The 22,643-nt window shown below is 61.5% G+C and overlaps 1 protein-coding gene across 9 annotated transcripts in view; it reads right to left on the reverse strand.

Annotated features, from left to right (window-relative positions):
• RASA3 (RAS p21 protein activator 3) overlaps nt 1-22,643 on the reverse strand; it is an 80,796-nt gene that overhangs the window by 49,584 nt on the left and 8,569 nt on the right. The window lies entirely within an intron of this gene.

The following is a 22,643-nucleotide window of genomic DNA, read 5'->3' on the forward strand; positions in this document are numbered from 1 at the left end:
GGAATTGTTTACTCTCCTAGTTAGTCTCAGACATCTTTCCCAACAATGCGTTCATTCCGCGGCAAGGCACCTGCTCACTTCTGTATATCCTGCACGTTTTCTTGTTTCCACCAGTCAAAGTGCTGAAGGAAACACCATCTGCACTGCTGCACGCGGGTGACACACGCTAACCTCTAAACCGTGGGTTCCTGTGAAAGTGGGGGTCCAGCAGCCTGGAGATTAAGGGTTGCTTCCTTTAACCCACATTCAGTCAGCGCAGTTCAGCTGCTCAGTCGTGTCCAGCTCTCTGCAATGCCACAGACTGCAGCACGCCAGGCCTCCCTGTCCATCACCAGTTCCCGGAGTCCACTCAAACTCATGTCATTGAGTCAGTGATTAGTCCCTTTAATATTTCCACTGTTTAAATCATGGTGTGTGTTAATCACTCAGTCGTGTCTGACTCTTTGCGACTGCATGGCCTGTAGCCCGCCAGGCTCCTCTGTCCGTGGGATTCTCCAGGCAAGAACACTGGAGTGGGCTGCCATTTCCTCCTCCAGGGGAGCTTCCCAACCCAGGGATGGAACCCGCGTCTCCTGCATTGCAGGCAGATTCTTTGCCAATAAGCCACCAGGGAAGACCTTAAATTATGGTAAGATACACAGAAACTCGAACTACCCTCTCACTCCCCTTTAAGCGCAAGCTCAGCGGCACCCTCCGTTAACTGCAGCACACTTGCACAATCAACCTCAGGAACCCTTCCATCTCAGAACACCGAGGCTCTCCACCCAGGAGGCAGCAAGCCCCATTTCTGCTCCCGCAGCCCGCTTCCAGCTTTGGGCTCTATGGCCCTGGTGACCCCAGGGGCCTTGCAGGAGTGGGGTCACTGTGCTTGTCATTCTGGGCCTGGCTTATGTTGCTCAATGCTGTGTCCTCAAGGCTCACCCATGCCCTGGCCTGAAGCAGCATCCCCTTCTTTCCCGAGGCTGACACTTGCTTATCTATTAATCCCCAGCTCTCTTTTTATTTTGATTAATTTGCTAGTATTAGGTCAAAGTTGGGGCAATACCAAGGGTCACAAAGAGTCGGAAACGACTGAAGTGGCTCGGCACGCACGCACAAACACCAGTGAGGAAGAGTCCAGGGGCCAGCTACGCCCGTGCCTCCCCCCGCGTGCTGGGAGAAAGGGCACGAGCTGCAGGCAGCCTGGTGCCACCAGCCCACGGCGCCTGTGACCCCGGGTCTGACTGGAGACCACCGGCAAAGCCACAGTTGCTGGGCCCTCTGCCAGGAGCCAGGGCAAGCTCGCTGCAGGCCACCGCGGCCCCGCTGCTTGTGGACCAAGTGGGAGCAGAGGTCCCACTTGGTCTCCTCCCAGGTCAGAAGGAAGGAGCCCCCTCAAGGAGCTCCTGCCTCCCAGGGGCCTCTTGTTCCCCAGCTGGGTGTCTGAGGGCCCCAGACGCAGGGCCAGGGAGGGGCTGAGTCTGAGCACCCAGCACCGCCGGAGCAGTCCCGGCTCCGCGACACCTGCCAGTACCACCCAGAGCCACACCCCTGCCCCTGGTTAAAGCTGAAGGAAAAACAACAACAACAAAGACCAAACTGAAACCAGAGCAGAAGTTCCTCAGAGCTCGGCACCCAGAACGGGCACACCTCCACCCCAGGGACATGCTTGACTCTGCTCTCGGGGAAACACGCCGTTTGCAGCTTCCTGCCGCAGCCTCTCAAGGGCAGAGGCGAGTCTGTGAGCCCGAAGCCTCTCTTTCAAGCTCTTCATTAACGTCATCACTTGGGATGGAGGAGAGCAATAACCGAGTGGATGTTTTCTGTGCCAATGAATCGAGTGTTCTGAGGCTTCCCAGCAGCGCCGGCTGCAACCTGAACACGCACGCCTGCTGCACTCCGGGAACCTGCCACACCATCGCTGGGACCCCAGGCCACTCCGGGGGAGCTGGGCATAGAGACAGACAAGCTGAAAGGGGCACGTGATTCCATGAAGTGTCTAGAGACAGATTTTCCAGGCGCTCCTGGCAGACGCAAGCACTCACGTGTACTCACGCAGGTGCACGAAGACCGTGCCGAACCGCATCCGAAGGGCCCATCGACTTCCTGCCCGCTTCCCGAACGGATGCTCACAGCCTTCCCCCGAAGGCACCCCGACTTCCCTGATGACACTGCTAGGATGTGACTGCACTTCCTGTTGGAATTTTTTTTTTTTTGCAAGAAATGAGATATTTGGCTGCAAAAGTGCCTGTGTTTCTTAAAAGTAGTATTAAATTTTTTTTTTTTTTGAAGTCTTACTGGAGATGGCCTTTAGTAGAAAACACAGGATAGGGATTTTTCCTGTTTGTTCTCCTAAGAACCTCAAAACACAAGCAGCAGCAGTTGACACTTCTCTTCCAGAACAGAAGAGATGGAAATGCCTTCTCTGAACAACCAGTTAAAACTGTGAGGCGATGAACGTGGCCTCCCACCCCCCGCCCCACCCCCGTGGCTACAGAACCGTCCTGGTTGCTATGGCGATGGCAGCACCCGAGACCAGCCAGGCCCCGGAGCCAGTGCTAACAAGTGACTCAGGCCGGGGGAAGGGAGGAGGCCGGCACCCACTCCGGCCACGTCGTCTGCCGGGCCCTGCAGCTGGGGGCCCTGCCGTGGCCGCGGGGGCAGGGCAGGTCCCAGCCACCCCAGAGCAGATGGCGTCTCTTCCACGTCCGTCACTTATGCCCAGGGCTGGAGGTCGGTTTCCTCCTGACCACAGATTATGGGGCCTTTTCGTCCCTCAAGAGAGAAAAGAGATGTGTTCTTTCTTCTCATGTGTGGAGCTGTTTCCCTAAGAAGGCAAAATCATGCCCGGTATTTGGTAGGTGCTGATCATTTGATAAACGAATGGATGGATAAATGCCTGCAAAGAAAAAGGAAAGTAAACTCTGGTTTCATTCTAAGAGCCAAATAAGTCACATTATCAAATGTGTCCCTCCTGTTAACCACAACTCCAAAATGTATACTGTCCACCCAGAGTGCCTGTCTGCTGGTGGACTGATCCAGACAGCAAGTTTGCGCCAAGTATCATCTCTGAATGCTGAATTTACCCGTGACAAATCAGCGCTGAAGCAGCAGCTGCTGCTGCTAAGTAACTTCAGTCGTGCCCAACTCTGTGCGACCCCATAGACGGCAGCCCACCAGGCTCTCCCAGGCAGCAAACCTGTCTCTAATTAACGCATCAGGCCGTGGTTTCTGGCCGCCGCTGGCCACACTCCACGCACACTCCAGGCGATCACAGCCAGAAAGACCCAGCCCCACAGAGGGCTGGTCTCCAGCCTGACCCGGCAGAGGGGCAGGCCTCCTGAGGGCGGTGGGTGGTCTCCTCAGCTCCACCAGCTTCAGCCCAGACCAGGAAGCCCACCGCCCTGCAGGGCAAGCAGTGTAGTCTGCACCCCAAGAGGCCATCGCTGGTCCAGCTGGCCCAGCCCCCACGTCCATGGGCTCGCCCCTGAGAGGCTCTGACCTCTGCTGCTGCCCTCACCTGCCCCTGGGAAGACGCCAGCGGTGAACCAGGGCCTCAGCTTTGCCGTGTCCATGAAGCGCGGGACCTCCGCTCTGCCCTACTATGTAGGCTGGTCCTCAGCTCAGCTACAGGCCAAACTCTAACCACACGTGACCAACTGCAGGAGCCCCCGACCCTCGTCCTGCAGAGACAGCCCTCCCCAGCCCTCCCCGCGCACAGGAGCAGGACCTGGTGAGGGGGCCACAGCCCCCAGGCTCCCGTGTGCTCTCTCCAAGTGCCTACAGGGCTACGGAGTCTGGTGGCCAGTGTAGCTCCTTGTAGCTCCATAAAAGCCCATTTCCCACTGGAGATCAGTTTCATGATGAAAACATTCTCTTTCCTTGAATATGTTTTCGACTGCCTTGCTATTTTCTTTTAACACTTGATATTAAATAGAACAGCTTCTCAGATGGCTCACGGGTAAAAAGACCCCGCCTCCCAAAGCAGCAGACACACAGGACAGACGCAGGCTGGTCCCTGGGCCGGGAAGACGCCCTGGAGGAGGAAGTGGCCCCCGCTCCAGTATCCCTGCCTGGGACATTCCATGGACAGAGGAGCCTGGCAGCCCACAGTCCAGGGTGTCGAAAAGAGTCGGACGACTGAGCGACCGAGCACCCCCACAATCGGATGAGGTTGGGCTTCTGAATCACGCCGCAGGCAGCCTCCTCTCCTGCAGGCCAGTTTACAAGCCAGGAGGCCTCTGGGCTGAGCTGCCTGGCCCAGAGCAGCCAAGGTCCGCTCCAGGCACTGGGGTGGGGGCACACCTAGGGCTCGGGAGGACTCGCAGACGTATATCTCAGGCCTCCCCCAGTTTCCAAGGAGAACAGGTGACAACGTGAAAGGTGAGAATGCAGGAAGTCTGCTAGAAGGAGACTGAGTCCAACATACGGTAGGAGGGAGGAGTGCTAACCTTCCAGCCCACTGCAAGCGGCACACCCAGGCGCCGAGGCCCCAGGAGCCGATGAACACGTGGAAACGGCAGAACGCACAATTCTCGCGACTTCCCTAAAAGTGAAACACACTAGCTCTCCAGGCGGAAACACTATGAAAAGACAGTCAGGCATGTCTTCCGAGACACCGCTGCAGAAGGTGCAGAAACGCCCTCCGGAGCTCTTCTCTGACGCCCTGTGCCGAGCACGCAGCACGCGAGGGGCCCCTGATGGGCCGAGCCCCGCAGGCAGCCAGGAGCCCCGGGAGGAGACCGACCGGGCCCTGCTCCCCACATGGACACCGCAGGGTCGCCCCTCAGACTCTGGGGCCGCAAGGCAGAGGGACCCCAGAGCCTCCGGTCACCCCCTCCTCGCCGTGACCCACAGTCACGCCTGCTCCCTCTTCCTCTCTGCATCCAGCAGTGCTGGGCCGACGGTGGGCACTCCCGAAACCTGTGTTCCAGGGAGTCAAGGAGCGAGCCTGTGACGACATGGTCTGCTGGGCACTGACCGCGCGGCAGCCTCTCCCCAAACACACAGCGCGGGGCGTCAGAGCTCCTTGCCGCCCCTCCCGGGGGTCTCCCACGTCCCTCCCTCTGGTCTGGGCTGGCCTCCAGGCCCTGAGTGACCAGGGGCAACTGCAGGGTTTCCTGTGGGAGGTTGCAGCCATGAGCCTCCACGCTGGCCGCTGGACACTGGTGCTCTGTGTGCGGAGCCACAGGCCAGGCCCGCTACCATGCAGGTGACCCAGGAGGCCCTGGCCAGCCTGGCTTTCCAGCGCCCCACACGGTGACAGAAGCCTCAAGTGCCCGCAGGGCAGCCTGCCCACCAGCTGCCCACCAGAGCTCCCGCCCAGCTGCACGTCCAGCCTGTATCCCTGTCCCGATGTCCTGAGAGGCGACGGCGCAGCACTCAGACGCTCAGGTGCTTGGGCAAAGAGGTGCCTCCCCACCCACGGTGACGACCCAAAGGTGCGATGCACCCGGCTACAGAGCACCCAGGAGGTCCTAGGCGTCCCCCCGGCTGAGAAGACCCTGCACCCCTGCGCCCCTGGTGCATCTGACTCTGACACAAAGGCCCTCCGACTCGAGAATGATGATGTGCGACGGCCTGCGGCAGGCAGGCTAGGGCTCCGGCAGGGCCTTCGGCAGCTGGGGGAGGGCACAGGGCGCATGGCAGTGGACGACCCTTGGGTCGGCTGTCCCCATGCGGTGACTTTTCAATCCTGAATCACCTGACACCACTCAACACTGGTGGTTTCACACGCTTCTAACTCAGAACTCTCACGCCTTTTGCGAACTCAGAGGGTCAGTCGTGCTGGGCCTCGTCTCCACCATGATGGTCACCGGCCAGGTCAGGGCGGCCCCGCCCAGGGGTCCTGCCTGCCCTCCTGCGCTGAGACTGTCAGAGTTTATCTCGTCACCACCCAGGCCTTGCAGAAGCATCACCCACATACAAACAGGAGCCGGGCCACGCGGGGGGTCCCCTCCTGCCTGAGGCCTCCTCCCACCCCAGAAGCTTCTGTTTCCCCCAGGGCCCAGGCACGGGTCACCTTGAGTGCTGGGCATCTCCGGCTGAATAAACAAATGGTCCTGTGGGGCTGAGGGAGGGGAATCTGGGGCACAGGTCCATAGCACCCCTGCAAGTGCAGGACGAGGGGCAGGCAGCACCCTCCAGGCTTCCTGGGCCCGGTGCGCCCACACCCACAGGAGCCCTCAGCTTCCGAGCCAGAGGGAAAGCAGGGGCTGCAGGGGCAGGTGAGGGCCCCCCACCCTGGCTGCCCCTCGCTGCACCTCACGCAGCCGCTCCCGAAGAGCCTGCAGACCACCTGCCCACCCGGAGCGCTCCTCTGTCTGCGCTGCCGGCAAAGGGGCCGAGGGGTCAAGAGACAAGTGTCGCTGAGGCTCCCAGGGGAGACGAGCCACAGGCACAAAGCAGCTGGGTGGGGGGCACGCTCAGCCCAGGTCTGTGGACAACACCCCCAGAATCACTTAGATCTTCTGTCTGAACTGGATTCCACACATTCAGCGCCTGAGACACACAAAATGCTGGGCGACTTTGCCCTCACGTGGGTGCCCGTCTTTTCCCAACGGAGAAAAGCGTATGCTATTATTCGCTTCTGCTTTTCTAATTAAGCCAGAGATAGAAATAGTGTTCTTGGACAACAACTCAATCTTAAAATAAAAGCTGTGAAGTCAAGGGAAAAAGAAACCACGCGTCTCCTTTATTTTATAACGTTGTGAACAGGTATTTCTGATTCCTTGGAAACTGAAATTTTGTGCCTCTGTTTAGGAAATACTTTTTCACCTAATGCTGCATTTCTAAGGGCTGCTGAGACCAGAAAGGAGGAGGGTATTTACGGCTGTGTCCCCAGCGGCTTTCCTGCTGGCTCGGAAGCTGAGGGCTCCTGGGGACACACCTGAGCAGCCCCCTGACAAGCCTGCCCGGATGATGGGACCTGGAGCTGCACCTGCTGTTGGGCACCAGGCACCCAGCAGGTGTGTGGGGGTGTGGGGGCACGTGGGCCCCTCCCTTCAGGGTCCCTCGGGGGCCGGGCACGTGGGAGAGGGCTCAGGCAGGCAACAGCACAGCCACAGGCGCCCACAGCCGGCCCACCTGACAGGCGTGGGGTCACACTGGGGCCTCTGCTCACACGCCGGCCTGGACCAGCCTCAACGAGCAACACCCCTCACTGGTGTTCCCGGCACCCATGCCTCATCTGGGCCCCTCAAAGATGGAGCAGGGACAGCAACAGCTGGGCGTCCTCCCAGCAACCGCATCCTGTGACCGCCTGCTTCGACAGGCCTGAACGCATCTGTAAACTGCAGATTCCCCAATAGATTTTCACATGCCAAACTCAAAAAGAGGCTTCTGGAAAACTACTTAAGAAGTCAGTAGGGTCGAGAATGCCCTCATGTGAGGCACCATCCCAGCTATAACAGGAGCTGAAGGCAGACTGTTGGAGTCTCACCCCAAGTCAAGGCCCCCCAGCTCGGCTCCACAGACTCTCAGCCCGCCAGCCCTTTGTGCGCTGCTAACTACGTGGGGATTTCCAGGAGGTTATCAGGAAAGGGCGTGGGGTAGCTGAGAGGGGGAAGGAGATCAAAGAGGTGGCAGGGGTGTCACACGGTGCTGTTTTGCTGCAACAAGCTAAGGGGAGGCAGCAGGGAGACTGCTGAAGAATGAGGCCTCCTGGATCTGAGCTCCCCACGGGCAGGGAGGCCACCCCGGAGGCCCTGAGCCTCTGGGCAGGGCCAGGAGGCGCCGGGACACGGGCGAGGCAGAGGACGCGCCTGTGGGACCTCAGACAGGGGAGCAGGCCCAGGAAGAGCCAGGGACGGGGCACAGCTGGGCCGACGCCTGGCAGTGGGCACGGGCGAGATGCCCCCCACTGGCTGCCCCCTCAGCCACCGCACAGGTGCGGGGTCTCCAGGGTGTATGTTCACGTCTTGATTTTTGTTTTTCAGCAGAAAAATTTATTGAGATAGGGTCAGCAGACCACAAAATTCACCCATTTAAAAGGAACAATTCAGTGTTCCCAGCACATTCACAGGCTGTGTGCAGCCATCACCCCTCATGGGCTTCCCTGGTGGCTCGGCTGGTAAAGAACCCCCCAGATACGCAGGAGACCCTGGTTCCATTTCTGGGTCGGGAAGATGCCCTGGAGAAGGGACAGGCTACCCACTGCAGTATTCCTGGGCTTCCCTGGTGGCTCAGACAGTAAAGAAGCTGCCTGTGATGTAGGAGACCTGGGTTCGATCCCTGCGTTGGGGAGATCCCCTGGATTAGGGCATGCAACCCATTCCAGCATTCTTGCCTGCAGAAAGAATCCCATGGACAGAGAAGCCTGGTGGACAACAGTCCATGGGGTCGCAAAGAGTCAGACACGACTGAGCAACTAAGCACGTCGCCCCCCACACCCCCATCCTCCCCCTACCCGGGTCCAGGCAGCCTTGTTCTGCCCAGGGTGCCCATGTGGTCTGACTGGGTGTCAGTCAGGGTTCAGGTCCCCCCCTCACGCCTGCAGGTCCCGTCCCACCTTCACTGCTCAAGTGTGTTCACTGGTCCACAGCTTGCAGCTTTCACACACATCCATTGCACTGCCAAGCCGATTGCCGCATTAGAAACGCTCCTCCCCGGACCCCTGCTGGAACCGGGTCGTTGAGCCCTGCACCTTTCCAGTCTGAGAGGCAGACGTGCTCCGCGCTCCGCTGTCGATTTGCTACAAAAGGCCCTTACTGTAGAGCTGACTCCGTTCCACTTATTCGGGACTTAAGGCCGCTCCCAGCCTCTCTCCTGTCCGTCTTCCCCGTCCTTGGCAGGACAAGGTCCCCCACACCTGCCCTGCGGAGGCTGGCACCCCCATTCTGACGGAACCGTGACGATGAGGTGCAGGGAGCTAAGATCTTGGCCGTCGAGTTCTGACCCTTCCAAGCGTGTGTGCACCTACGCTCCTGGCTAGCTCCTCTCCAACAGCCCGTGGGGTGCGGCCCGACGGGCTGAAGCCCTCTGCGGTCAGAAGCTGCCGGTGGTGGGCCAGCCGGGGCGAGGGCTGCAACAGTGCAGGGTCCTGGATTCTGACAGCAGAACATTCCTAAAGGTTGGCACTAGTGTTATTTCGGATTCCAGGAGGGAAGACAATCTGGAAAATATGATTCTGGGGAAAGTCGCCAAGGGCACTGTGGCCGTGGGCCCCACCAGGCTCGGTGAGCAGGGGCGGGCGCCTGGCCTCCATCTGCAGAGGGAGGATCCGGGTTCGTTTTCCAGAAACAAACCGAAGATGGCCCCACCGTGTCTGCTCTGGCGCTATGCTTGCTTTTCCTTCTTTTTTCCCACATCTTTCTCTGAAATAGTCGTGGCTTGAAGTTGAGAAAAAAAAGTTCTTAGCTGTTAACAGAAAATTCGAAAAAACCTTTTCTTATAAAATTCAGAACCTGCACCGGTACATCTGGTGCAAAACACGAAGTTTCGGAAATAGTTTAAGTGCGCAGTGTTCCTTTGAGCCACTGCCCAGACCCCTGCAGACGGGGGGACCCTGAGGTCCGAGACCCCGACCAGGCCTCACCCAGGGCAGCTGTCTCCATGCCTACCTCTGGAGTGTGGGGGCCGTGGGGGGCCTGAACCCCCGCACCCTCTGCACTCAGAACACTCCACCCCCACATCCTCAGCAGCTCCTGTTCTGAGTCGGGGTGTCTCCCGGAGGGAGGGCAGCCACGACACAGCTGGTCTGCTCACTCGCGTGGCCTCCAGCGGGCACACACGGCCTGTGCGAGCACGCGTGGCCTGTGTGAGCGGTGGCCTGTGCGAGAGTGCGTGGCCTGTGTGAGCACACGTGGCCTGTGTGAGCGCGTGGCCTGTGTGAGCGCGTGGCCTGTGTGAGCGCGTGGCCTGTGCGAGCACGCGTGGCCTGTGTGAGTGGTGGCCTGTGCGAGAGTGCGTGGCCTGTGCGAGCACGCGTGGCCTGTGTGAGCACGTGGCCTGTGCGAGCACGCGTGGCCTGTGTGAGCACGTGGCCTGTGTGAGCACGGGGGTGCTGCAGGCCGGCCGCGGCAGCTCTGTAGGAGCAGCACTGACTGGAACCCTGGCAAGCGCCTCGGTCTCCCGGCAAACCTGCCGCGACGAGGCCTGGCCCTCAGCTGGGCCCCTGAAGACCCCCTGAGGCCCACAGCCCTGGTCCTCAAGCCCCTGCCATTTCGCAAAGGTCAGCTGCGCCCGCGGTGCCAGCTCCCCCCACCCCTTGTTCAAGACGCCAGGCGACTCTCAGTAAGCAGGCGAGCAAGGAATATGCTTGGCACTAATGGGCCCGCTCAGAGGTCAGGGGGCCTGGCCTGCAGGGGGGCCTAGGCCTGCAGGGGACCTTGGGCTCATCAAGCGTCTTTTCTCAGATGAGCAGAAACCCCACAGCCAGCACTACCTCGCAGAGGAAATCAGGAGGCGGAAGGGGGCACCCTGAAGGCAGGAAGAGGCTGCTGGACTGCAGCTGGGGCTTCACACCCGGAGACCAGGGGGCAGCTCCTTGGAGACACGGGGGTGGGGCAGGCTGGGAGGCAGAGGGTGCCCCGGAGGTGGTGGCTAGGGGACCCCCTGCAGGCAGCGAGGGGCGCAGGAGGGGCAGGCCAGGAGAGGCTGGAGGCTGGATGGAGCCAGAGGAGGGGGGACACCCCAGGGAACGTTCCAGAACACAGGCTTCACTGTGCCTGCGGCCACAGGAAGAGAAGCAGCTGGAGGCACACCGGCCAGTGGGGGAGGTGGGGCCTCGCTGAGGCTCGCAGAATGGAGAGATGAGAGCTTCAGAGCTCCTTCTGAAGGGCTGCGGGCTGTGCACTCAGCCGCAATTCGCCCACACGACCGTCTCCTGGGCAGGAAGCGCCTCCTGGGCAGGAGGGCAGCAGCAGGGCCCCAGACCCACCCGCTGGCCGGGGCCACGCATCCCCTGGGGGGAGGGGAGGGGGTGAGTGCACGTGTGCCCTCAGGGTGGGGAAGGGGGCCCGTGTGCCTTGAGGGATGGAAGGCCTATCACTGACCTGCAGAGTCAAATGACCTGATCACCACTGCCCACCTCGCGGTCTCTCCGGACGCAGCCTCCCAACACCCACTTCCTGGGGAACCGAGGCCCAGAGGCACCAAACAGATCTGGACCAAGGGGTGTCTGGGCCGCTGCCCACGTTGCAGGTGCCTCTTGGTCAGAAGGCCGCGCGTCTGAGACGCGGGCTGAGTCCACCTCCTTTGGAGCTGGAAGCCTGGGTACTCAGCGTCCTCTGGGTAGCGGCTGCAGGCCAGGGCTTTCCGACATGACTCCATTCCTCTGACAACGGCTGCTCGCCGGGTGGTGGAGGCTCCCCGAGAAAGAGCGCAGCGTGCGGCCCCGGGCCACGGGAGGCCACCGAAGCGAGACCCAGGATGGTTCCGATCCCGGCGGCACCCCCGGCCAGCGGGGCAGGCCTCCAAGCCAGGATGCTGAGCTCCGTGCCGGCACGAGCCTCCGTGGTGGGGCTCCCAAGACATCACTCCCGCTGCAGGTTTGCCAGTCACTGGGGACAGACGGGTGCTGGCCGGAGCAGGCACAGGGCCTGCCGGGGACTCACCTTCATTCTTGCCCTTAGCGCTCCGCGCAGCGCCCTGGAGGCCTGGCACAGCCACTCCCCCAAGAAGCCCCGTTGTCGTCCCTTTTGGTTCAGGAAGCAGGGTCTCTAGGAATGATTAGCGGTCCCGAGCAACACACAAACAGCAGAGGGCAAGGCTGTGGGCTGACTGCCCGGAAGGTGTGTGCGGCTTCGGGTCCTCTCGGGTCAACGGCACTGCCCAGAGCAGCGGCCGGGTTGGGGCCCCTTGGAGCTCAGGGATCAGTGTGTCCACAGCTGCGGGGGCCAGCAGGCGCACAGCAGGCTGACCAGCAAGCACAGCAGGCCCCAGGCCCCAGGTCGCGGCCCCTGTGTTGTTGCCGGGAACCAGCAGGGCTGCAGGCGGAGTGCTGGGTGGGGGTGTGTCCAGAACTGAGGCCTCCTCCGGGTGGTTCTCGTCCCATCAGAGTATGAGGGTCGGAGAGGCCTGCAGGCGCCAAGAAGCACGGAGAATCCCAGGACCCAGGCCTAGTAGGTCTGTCCCAAAGACCTCGCTTCTCTGACAGGAGCTGGGCTCACGGACCCAACCCTGGGGATGAGCTCCTGCCACGTGCAGCCAAGACGGGCCCGGAGCCCCCCCCCCCCCCCCCCCCCCCGCCAGGGCAGCCTCAGAGCACTGCGGTCCACCTGCTGCCCCCGCCCAGCACAGGCTGCGAGCCCCACAGGAGTGCCTCCCCGGACCTTGCCCGTCGGGGATGCCGGCAGCCTCCGGGAGTGCCGGGCCCACTCCAGCGGCCCACCTGCAGAGACAGCCTGTAACCTGCTGCCTGCAGAGAACCGCCAGCCAAGCCCACGCCAGCCACTGGGTCTGAGTCTTCGTGGCAGCTTTAGGGCGGGAGGAAACAGTAACATTCAGCCTTTGGCTTCTCCTTCCTCACGCACTCCCAGAGAGCGCAGCCAAGGGCGAGAGCAGGTTCCAGGCCAGAGGGCGGCGTGGCTGCGCCCCCTGGCAGCGAGGGCCGTCACTCAGACGGAGATCCGTGCTCTCACATAATCAGATCCGCCGCTTGTTTAGTTCACTGACAGCTTAGAAGTCTTCCCGCATTCCGCAGGTTATTCACAGCAGTTTCCAAAATGTTCCTCTCCCCCGGCAGCTGGGAGGCGGGGGCGGGCTGTGGGGTGAGTCCTCGGCCCTGCGCCCAAGTGGAGCAGGCGCACACTCCGTGGAGGACGGCCATGTCGCGCCTGGACCCACAGCAGCCTTACAATCCACCCAATCCACCCGGAATTCGTCTATTATGGTTAGAGTTAGGATGTAACTTCTTGCAAGCCACACGGCCAAGGAAGGCATCATCATATTCTCCAGGGAACCACGGTGCGTCTGTTGTGAGTTAGGTGCTCACATGTGTTCTGATCTGCTCCATATCCTCTGAGATACTGTCTGTCTGTCAGGGACCTGGGAAAACCTACCCGACATTTTAAAGAGTCGACCACGTCTGTCCACTAACGGTGACACTTATGCAAGCTAACACTCCCACCCCTCGTCCACCCAAGGGGACAACACTGTCACGACACGCCTCCACACATAGCTTCCCCACCCCAGGGGGTGACACGCCGCCACACAGACAGCGGGCACACAGCCCTTCACCTCCTACAGAATCTTTCCCGGCTTAAATCCCACGGCAGCTAGTGAGCTGAACACTCCACATTTACTCTGTATTTATTCTTGTCTGAACTAAACCACCCACTGCCCACTCACAGCGCACTGCTCCCGAGCGAAGCACGGGGCTTTACGAAGATCCCTCTGGCCACGCGCCATCTGGGCCCGAGCGCTGCCCCCGGCTCTGGGACGCGCGGCCCGAGCACCGCCCCCCTGCCCCCGCCCCCCACCCCGGGACTCGCGGCCTCCCGGGAGCACCTCCTCCTCTCGGCACTCACATTTTTAGCTCCAGAATCTGAGCCCTCGGCTGGCCTAGCCTGCCTGTTTGTTTATCAACCATGGCCCAATTCACCACTTTTCATGAATTGAAATGACTTGCATTCACAGAAAAGCCCTGCCTGACACCCACCAACGCTTCTGAGGGAGGTGGGTGCTTTCAGCCACGGGGCTGGGGGTGGAGGAGCGACCCTGAGGTCTGGGGACCGGGCGAGAATATCAGAGAGGGTGGAGGTCAGGCCAGGCAGGGAAATGGGGATGAAGGCCGGGAAGTCAGAGGGCAGAGTGCAGAGGGGTCAGAGGAGGAGGCAAAAGGCAAAGGGACCGTCCCTGGATCAGCAACGCAGGAAGCAGCTAGCACGGCGCGTGCTGTCACAACAGCGGAACGGCCACCCAGAACTCCTGAAACACGGAAAAAGGGGGCGAGAGGAGCAGAAGCCTGCGGCCCTAGCACCCCGAGTGCCCCGAGCGGGGCCCGGCAGGCCTGGCGGTTTGTCCCGTGCCCCCTCCCCGCGTGTGTGGTGCCACCTCCCAGCCCGTGCTGCCTGCGGAAGCGTCCCCACTCCTGTCCCTGGAGGCCCCACCCTCGCCCTCCTGGGAAGTCAGAGCTCGGGCAGCTGCTCTGTCCAAGCTGGGGCCAGTGACCTCCCTGCCACCCTGTGCCCCCGTCGGGAAAGCCAGCACACGCCGCCCGTGAGGCGCTGGCTCCTGACCCTCCTGCTCCCGCTCAGCCCTCCCAACGCAGGGTCCGACAGGGCCACCACACCATGGCTCTCCGGGGGCTGGAGCCTCGGGGAGGGGCGCCTGCCGAGCGTCCACTCCCCCCGGGCCCACAGCCTCACGCGGGGTCTGGGTCCACAGCGGGTGTCACGGCCCCCAGTGACAGTGAAAGCCCTTCAGCGCGGGCACTCCTGAGCCACCCCAAAGGCCCCGTGCAAGTCAGAGCCGTTCCACAAAGCCCTCGTGCCACAGGAATCACAGGGAAGGCCCGCTCCCTCACAGGGAGGTGTCCAGCACACCGAACCAGCAGCAAGCGGGCAGGTCAGCACTCCCTGCAGAGCTGCAGGAAGGAGGCTCCAGCTGCGTGAACGGTCAGGGCAGACCCAGATCCAGACGCAGAGCACGGTGCCCCAGGCCTGACAGGGTCAGAATCCCAGGGGTCTCCCAGGAACACACCTCTGTGGAGCCCACAGCCGGCTGGACTCATGACTTTGCGAGTGGCCGCAGGACGTCTGGCGGCTTCTCTTTTGTCCAAACCTCCAGCGCTGAGGCCTCAGAAGGCAGAGGGTGCCCTGCGGTGCCAGGGCCTCGGGGAGAAGCGGGCGCTCTGGTGCCGGGGCCTCGGAGGGCAGCGGGTGCTCTGCGGTGCCACCACCTTGCTCTCGGTCCACTGCCCCACTCCGCTCATCACGGGCTCCTCCCATTAGCCCAGACACTGGGCCAGGCGCTCACGGCCCGTTCACGGCCACCTCTGTCTCAGCGACTCTCTCAGAGCTCAGCCTGTCTGCACGGGGCTCCTCACTGACTCTCAACCTCAAGGTGCGTGGGCCCAGGACATGGGGCTGACACCGTCCCCACTTACAGCTGCTCCAGGTGGAACAGCTAGAGCTACAGAACGCTGCGGTTGCCACCGAAGTGCCTGGGGAAAATTCCAGGGCACTGGTGTCTCCAGGAAAGGTGTGGCTGTACGGCCCGCCCCCAGGCCCACACGCTGGACCGGCCTCCCAGCAGCACCATAAAAAGACTCGTCACTTCAAGTACATTCGTGACACGTTCCTTCCAAAGTGGCCTCTAACCACACTTTGGGGCCCTCAGGGCAGGGCCACAGAGCTGCCAGGGCCTCAGCCCATCTTGGAAACGCCTTAGTCTTGGTTGGTCTTCAAACTTCACGGGCCAGATGAGTGGAACCTTATTATATATTTGATTGTATGTATCAAAGCAACTTGTTTTTCTTCACTCTTCACCAGCCTTTGTTTTCTCTTATCCATTAATAAAGTTGGGGCAAGTTTCTAGAATGAGCCTGAGAGTGGGTTGAACATGTCCTCCAACCCCGCCTGGCGTTGACTCTTCAGTAGCCCCATTTCCCTGTGCAAGAGACACAGACCCCCTGAAGTCATCTGTGAGCAGCCCCACTCCCCGGGGATCGGAGGCTGGAGCAGAACACCCCCTCGGCCGGTGTCCACATCCAGAGAGCAGCCCGGCCCGGAGAGAGGCCGTGGTTGCAGGGGTTCAGCTACAGCAAGATGCCTCGGCCCGCCGAGGGCGCCCCTCGCTGGTGGGTGACCTTCACACTTCGTCCCAGTGCAAGACAAGAGACCGGGCGGCGCCCCAGCATCTCCAGGCAAAGTCAGCACAGGGGCCGCCGTCCCCACCCAGCGGGGGCTGCAGAGACCGCAGACAGCACCCCAGGTTTACAAAATATCTGACTGGGCCAGTAACGCCCACTTCTCGTCATGAGGACATCGAGCCACAGAGAAAACCACAGACTGATCCGGAAAAATAGTCACAGAATTCAACACATGGTAAATAACGTCAACTGTCACCTAAAGTGCCTAACGGGGGCTGTTCTTCCTGTTTCTCCCCAAACACACACAGCCTCGTGTGAACCTCCCGACCACGCCAAGTGCCCCAGGACACGCTCGGAAGTCAGAAGCTGACCCCGCTTCCTCTGGCCGCTGCCGCCTCGGGAAACCTCCTCCTGGTGACGCCGCAGCATCTGCTTCTGCAGGTCTGCACCGATTGTGAGCTTGAGTTTCTCGGTGGGCGCTTCGCCTTGAAGTCACAGTCGGCTGCCCACAGAAGCACCCGCGCTCCAAAGAGAACGCACGGGCCCAGGAGCTGACACACCCTGGGGTTCCCTCGCGGGGGTGGTGATGCCGCTTAGGCAGCGGGGCCAGGGAGGTATGGCCAGAACCCTGTGCGGACACGAGCCTGGCCCTCCCAACACGGCCGCATCTGCCCCTAGAATCCGCAGCCCAGCCCTGGACCTACTGCTCACAAAAGCACCTTTGGCTCAAGGACCGAACGCTGTGACCACAGCAGGTCTGAGCCCTTCTAAGCCCTCTCTCCTCCCAGGGAAGGGAGGGAGGGGAAAGAGGTGACAGTCACACTCAACCCTGTAGCGACCCTGCGGAATAGCTCTCAGTGCCCTCATTTTACACTGAAGCCAAGGCGCACAGAGGTCATGACTCGCCCCAGGATACAGAGTCGAGGTGTCCCCAGCCGCCTGGCCACAGGGTCCCTGCCCCGGGGTCCTGCCCTCCTCACCCACACCCCAAGCCGTCACGCAGTACCTGCTGGTCCAACCATGGGCATCTCTCCATCAGGCAAACACGGGACCTAGCTACTCCTTGCCCCCAGACTCCTGAGGCGAGGCGGAGAGTGTGAAGGACCCATCAGGTGTTCATGAGGGTCCACCGCAGCCCCCTCTCCTGGACACACCTGTGCACAGTTAGGCGCTGAGCTGCAGGGGAGGGTCTCCACCCACCAGGTCCACCAGCGTGACAAACAAAAAGTCCCTGAGCATAACCACCTGCCCCCATGGGGTGGTTCCCTGGCTAGAACTGGGCTCTGAAGGAAAGCAAAAGGTCTGGACACACTTGCCCAGGCACTCGTGGGGACCATGAGCCTGCAGCAGCCCCTTGGAGCACCATGGGGAGGCTGTCGCCCACCCCAGATGTCTGCTCTCGAGGCAGGAACAAGTGGGCCTCCCGCTGGTTCCACACGGCTCCTGGGGTGTCGTCTGAGTCATTCAGCTCCCAGAGCCAGGAGACGCCGGGCAGGGGACCTCCCAGAAGATGCTCCCTCATGTCACCACCATCCAGAGCCTCACCTGCAACTTGTGTCCTCCACGGCTGCTCCCCTTCTGTCCCCCACCCTGCGCCCTCGCTATGAGGACCCCACAGGTGACGAGGGACCCTGAGGAGGAAGAGACCAAAGTGTGGGACCACAGCCGGGCCCCGAGCAGGCTCCGCATCCAGGGCCCTGCTTTACCTGAGGAGGTTCGCACCTTGGAAACACTAACGGGGACCCACAAGCAGCGTCCTGCCCGCCGCCCTCCCGCCTCTGCTCTGCAAGGGGCCTCAGACACCTTCGGGACGAGACAGCGCTGTCGTCTGCTGGTGAGAGTGGGAGCAGTGTCCAGCAAGCGGCGTGGTGAGAGCCCTGCACCCCCCTCACCGGGGCACCTTCGGACAAGCCACGCCTTAGAACAGAAAAGGTGTGCTGACCGTTGGCGTGTTCTTGACGACAAGAGCGGGCACTGCTCCTGCTCCACGGGGGTCACTGCCTTTAGGAATCTCTGTGCACAGTTTCTGCCATTCCTGAGAGTTCCCCAGGTTTGGAAAGCACGCTGTGTGCAGAGCGTGCCGTGTGCACGTCTGCACGCGTCTGTGTGTGCGCTCGTGCACGAGTGTGCACACCTGGGTGCCTGTTCCCGGGGGAGCGGGAGGAGCAGACAGACCCCCCCAGCCTTCCTCAGCGGCCCCCAAGGCCTGAGAACCCCGCTTACTGTTACTCCCATGACGTGTGAGTGTCAGACGGGTGCGTCGATTTGCCAATCAGTCTGTAAACCCTTGGAAGGCAAGGCCCGAGGAACGCCCGGTCTATCAGTCCACAGGCCTTTGTGAAGGTGGCGTCCAGCTGCCACGGGACAACCAGGGAGGCAACTGCCACCCCACCCTTGGGCCAGTCCAGGGGGTTCAGAATCACCCCTGGGATGGCCTCCGAGCACCATGTGCAGGGAAAAGAGATTCTGAAAACTAATTTTCCCGCAACCAGTCCTTGTGATCACATTAGGCCAACTTGAAAGTTCCCGCTGCTGCCTGGGAATGACCCTGAAAAGCCAGGTCCCTTATACTGACCTCCACACGCTGCCCACCCACCCCTGACTCAGAACTCTAACACGTCCCAGATGAGACATGCAGAAACTTCCCAGCTGTTCTGATACCTTCTGTCCAAAAGGGTGCCTTGACCACTTTCAAGCCCCCTGATACTAACTCTGGACTAAATCCAGACTGGCCTCCAGCACGAGGGGGCTGAAGAGCTCCACGTGCTCGGGCCAACACCCACAGCCATCAGCCCCTACTGGCTGCAGAAACTCTACTTCAGGAAACCGACATTCTTATATTCACCACACTGGGGGTCCTAACCCAGCTAGCGGTAGCAAAGCCAGTTCAGCCGGCAGGAGCCGTTTCGGAACAAACAGACCCTAATTGTTACCAATCACACTGAATCGGGCGCAGGTAAAAAAGACTTAGAAGCCTCTACTCGGGCAGCCCAGCCTGCCCCTCCTCTTCACTCCTGCCGGGAAGGCCTGCCTGTCGGGAAAGACGCCGGCCAAGAGGGAAAGGCCCTGCGGAGCAGGCCGGAACACCCGCCACGAAGTGAGCAAACAGAAAGTCAGGAGACTGAACAAAAAACCATGGACACAGGGATTTTCTGCCTCCAAGACCCTTTCCTTCCGGTCAGGATGTGCACAAACACATGCTTGGGTCCAAACGCTGAGAAACTCCTTCTCCAGATATGGAGGCGGAGCCGAGCAGAGCAGGAAGTGATGAACAGAGACAGGAACGCCAGGGACTCCAGATGGATGGGGCCAGCTGGGCTCAGGAGGCGCGGGGTCCTCTGGCCGCCCCTCCTGACGTCTGGGAGGCATCACCGAGGAGTCGCCAGGTCTCAGGGCACAGCCTGGAGAGCTGGGGTGGTCAGGCAGCTGCAGCCCACCCAGCTCGGGACTCAGGTCCCACCAGGCAGTGTGCCGCTTCCAGGGAGCTGGGCTCCGCACCAGGGCAGGCGGGCAGGAAACAGCCTCACACTCAGGGGCCCCGGCTCCCCACCCGCCTCGGCTCATGCGCCCTGCTCACAGTGCTTCCCTCGCCTCAACCAACGTCCTCTCACTTGTCCCTGTGGTCTCCTGGCAGTCCGGCCCTGCCCAGGGTCCTAGGAACTCATCAAAGGCTGGGGGCTCCCACCTGAGCACAGCCAGGAGAGAGAGCAGCTGGACACAGGCAGGAAAAGAAGCTACAGGAAGAGCCTGGCTTGTGGACCAAAAATGCCAATGGTTTCTGACACCATACAAAACATGAAGAAATCAAAAACAACTGCAGAAAAAACGCTCAAGTCACAGAAACTGCGAAGGCAGCTGTCCCAGCAGCGAGGCCCCAACAGGTTAGGACCTGGCCAGGCTACCCTCAGGGCTCTCAGATGGCAGGTGCCCCAAACACACCCCCACAACCCCCGGGATTGGCCCACATGAGCCCTGTGATTCTGCAGTGTGTCTGCAGCCTCCACCGCGCCCAGCAGAAGAAATGGAGTGAGAACTGCTTGAGGAACTGGAACCGTTTCTAAACTTCGCGCACCTGCTGCACAGACAAGGCTGGTTCTCTGACGCCGCAGGTCCCGCCAGCCGGCCCCCCTCCCATCACCGCACAGCGCTCCGCTGCCCCGAGACTGCCCCCGGGCGTGTGTGCACACACAACCATGCTCTGACAAGAGGAGCCCCCTGAGGTGCTGCAGGCAAACGATTCCTGCTCCCAGCCAACCCCTTAGCCTCGAGGGTGCAGCCCTCTCTGGGGGAGCCTGGGGACCCTGCATCCTGCCAGAAGGCCCTGGACATACCGCACCCGGGTGGGGTGTGTCCTCTATGTGAGCATCATATACGAAGAGTTCCTGCCCTTGAAAGTCACCCCTACAAAGCAGACAAAATACGCAATCGTCTGATCGCAACTTAAAAACTGTTTATGGCGGTCAGCCCCACGACAGGCCAGCAGGGCCACCGGAGAAGGCTGAGCTTGCCAGCCACAGGCCTGAACAATCTGGAAATCCCCAGCCCGCCCTCACCCCAGAGGCCATGGGAAAACCCACCCATCACAGCAGCCCACTGCAGCCCTCGACAAGGAGCCTGTGTGGCGGCGGCCCCTGGGGTCTGCATACTGATGGGATTCCTGGAACCAGTTCCTGCTCCTGCATTTCTGCTGACAGCTCTGTGCCCCATCTGAGCTCGCCCTGGAAAGCCCCCAGTGAGCTGGGCCCAACCAGAGGCCCAGTGGCTTGGGGCTGGGACCGAGTATCCTCCCCCACCCCCACCCCCAAGTTCAACAGCCCCACTCCCCCCCCCCCCCACCACTTGTTGCCTGCCGAGTCTGGGAGCTTTTCCTGTATAAGGCAACCCCGGGGCCAGCAGGAGGAAGGGATGGTCAGAAGCCAGAGGGCAGGCGTCAGGGAGAGACAACGCTGCTCTTACCAAACAGCAGCCTGCAGGCTGTCCACACAGAGCCCAGCCCCCGGCTCTGTCCACGGGGAGCCCAGTCCCCAGCTCTGTCCACTTGGAGCCCAGCCCCCAGCTCTGTCCACGGGGAGCCCAGCCCCCGACTCTGTCCACATGGAGGCTAGCCCCCCGGCTCTGTCCACTCAGAGCCCAGATCCCCAGCTCTGTCCATGCAGAGCCCAGCCCCCAGGTCTGTCCACATGGAGCCTAGCCCCCAGGTCTGTCCACGGGGAGCCCAGCCTCCCACTCTGTCCACACGGAGCCCAGCCCCCCCGCTCTGTCCATGGGGAGCTTAGCCCCCAACTCTGTCCACATGGAGCCTAGCCCCCTGGCTCTGTCCACTCACAGCCCAGCCCCCCGGCTCTGTCCACGGGGAGCCCAGCCCCCAACTCTGTCCACATGGAGCCCAGCCCCCAGGTCTGTCCACGGGGAGCCCAGCCTCCCACTCTGTCCACACGGAGCCCAGCCCCCCCGCTCTGTCCATGGGGAGCTTAGCCCCCAACTCTGTCCACATGGAGCCTAGCCCCCGGCTCTGTCCACTCAGAGCCCAGCCCCCCGGCTCTGTCCACGGGGAGCCCAGCCCCCCGACTCTGTCCACATGGAGCCTAGCCCCCCAGCTCTCTCCACTCAGAGCCCAGATCCCCAGCTCTGTCCATGCAGAGCCCAGCCCCCAGGTCTGTCCACATGGAGCCTAGCCCCCAGGTCTGTCCACGGGGAGCCCAGCCTCCCACTCTGTCCACACGGAGCCCAGCCCCCCCGCTCTGTCCATGGGGAGCTTAGCCCCCAACTCTGTCCACATGGAGCCTAGCCCCCGGCTCTGTCCACTCAGAGCCCAGCCCCCCGGCTCTGTCCACGGGGAGCCCAGCCCCCCGACTCTGTCCACATGGAGCCTAGCCCCCCAGCTCTCTCCACTCAGAGCCCAGTCCGGCTCTGTCCACGGGGAGCCCAGCCTCCCACTCTGTCCACACGGAGCCCAGCCCCCGGCTCTGTCCACGGGGAGCCCAGCCCCCAACTCTGTCCACATGGAGCCCAGCCCCCAGGTCTGTCCACGGGGAGCCCAGCCTCCCACTCTGTCCACACGGAGCCCAGCCCCCCGGCTCTGTCCATGGGGAGCTTAGCCCCCAACTCTGTCCACGTGGAGCCTAGCCCCCGGCTCTGTCCACTCAGAGCCCAGCCCCTCGGCTCTGTCCACGTGGACCCCAGTCCCGCATCTGAAGTGTGATCTCAGGTGAAGTTGCTCAGTTGTCCAGCAGCTCAAGAACCTTGGCTGGGAGGTGGTCAGCAGGCCCTGACCTCGTTGTCCTGACCTCACAGGTGTCGCTTGGCTGAGAATGTCCCCAAATGCTCTCTCCGAGATTCTCAGGGAAGCGGGGTGCCTGGAGGGAAGTCAGCTGTCTGCTGAGGAAGTGACCTGACCACACACCCTAGAGGCTGCTCCTCACTGGCCTGGGTAATTACAAGTTCATCACAAGACTCCTGAGGTGGCCACCTCTCTCGCTGTGTGACTTTGGGAAAGTGGCCTGGCTGCTCTGAGCCTCGGGGGAGGGGCCGGTGAAAACACATGCCTGCACACGGCACAGAATCGTGACCAGACTCAGACACTACCGCGTCCGCAGGGACGCCTTCGCTCCCCGGCGTGTCTGGGGCCCTGCAGGCAGGTCCAGTGGAGTGAAAAAGGCCGGAGCACAAACTCAGGTCAACTGGCAGTTCCAGTCCCTCCAACAGAGTGAAAAAGGAAAAGGACATCTTTTCCTTAAAAGAAAGAAACACGAGACAAAGCTACAGAGAAGACCCAGGGGCACCAGCAGCTGTCCTCAGTCACCGGTGTGAGGAGGGGCTTGGAACGTGAGGTCCCAGGGAACCACTCTGTGTGACCTCTGGAAAGGAGAGTCGCACAGAAAGAAATAAAGGCCCTGACTGTGCTGTGAAG

The sequence above is a fragment of the Ovis canadensis genome, chromosome 10 (genome assembly GCF_042477335.2).
Source record: "Ovis canadensis isolate MfBH-ARS-UI-01 breed Bighorn chromosome 10, ARS-UI_OviCan_v2, whole genome shotgun sequence".
NCBI classification, from domain to species: domain Eukaryota; kingdom Metazoa; phylum Chordata; class Mammalia; order Artiodactyla; family Bovidae; genus Ovis; species Ovis canadensis.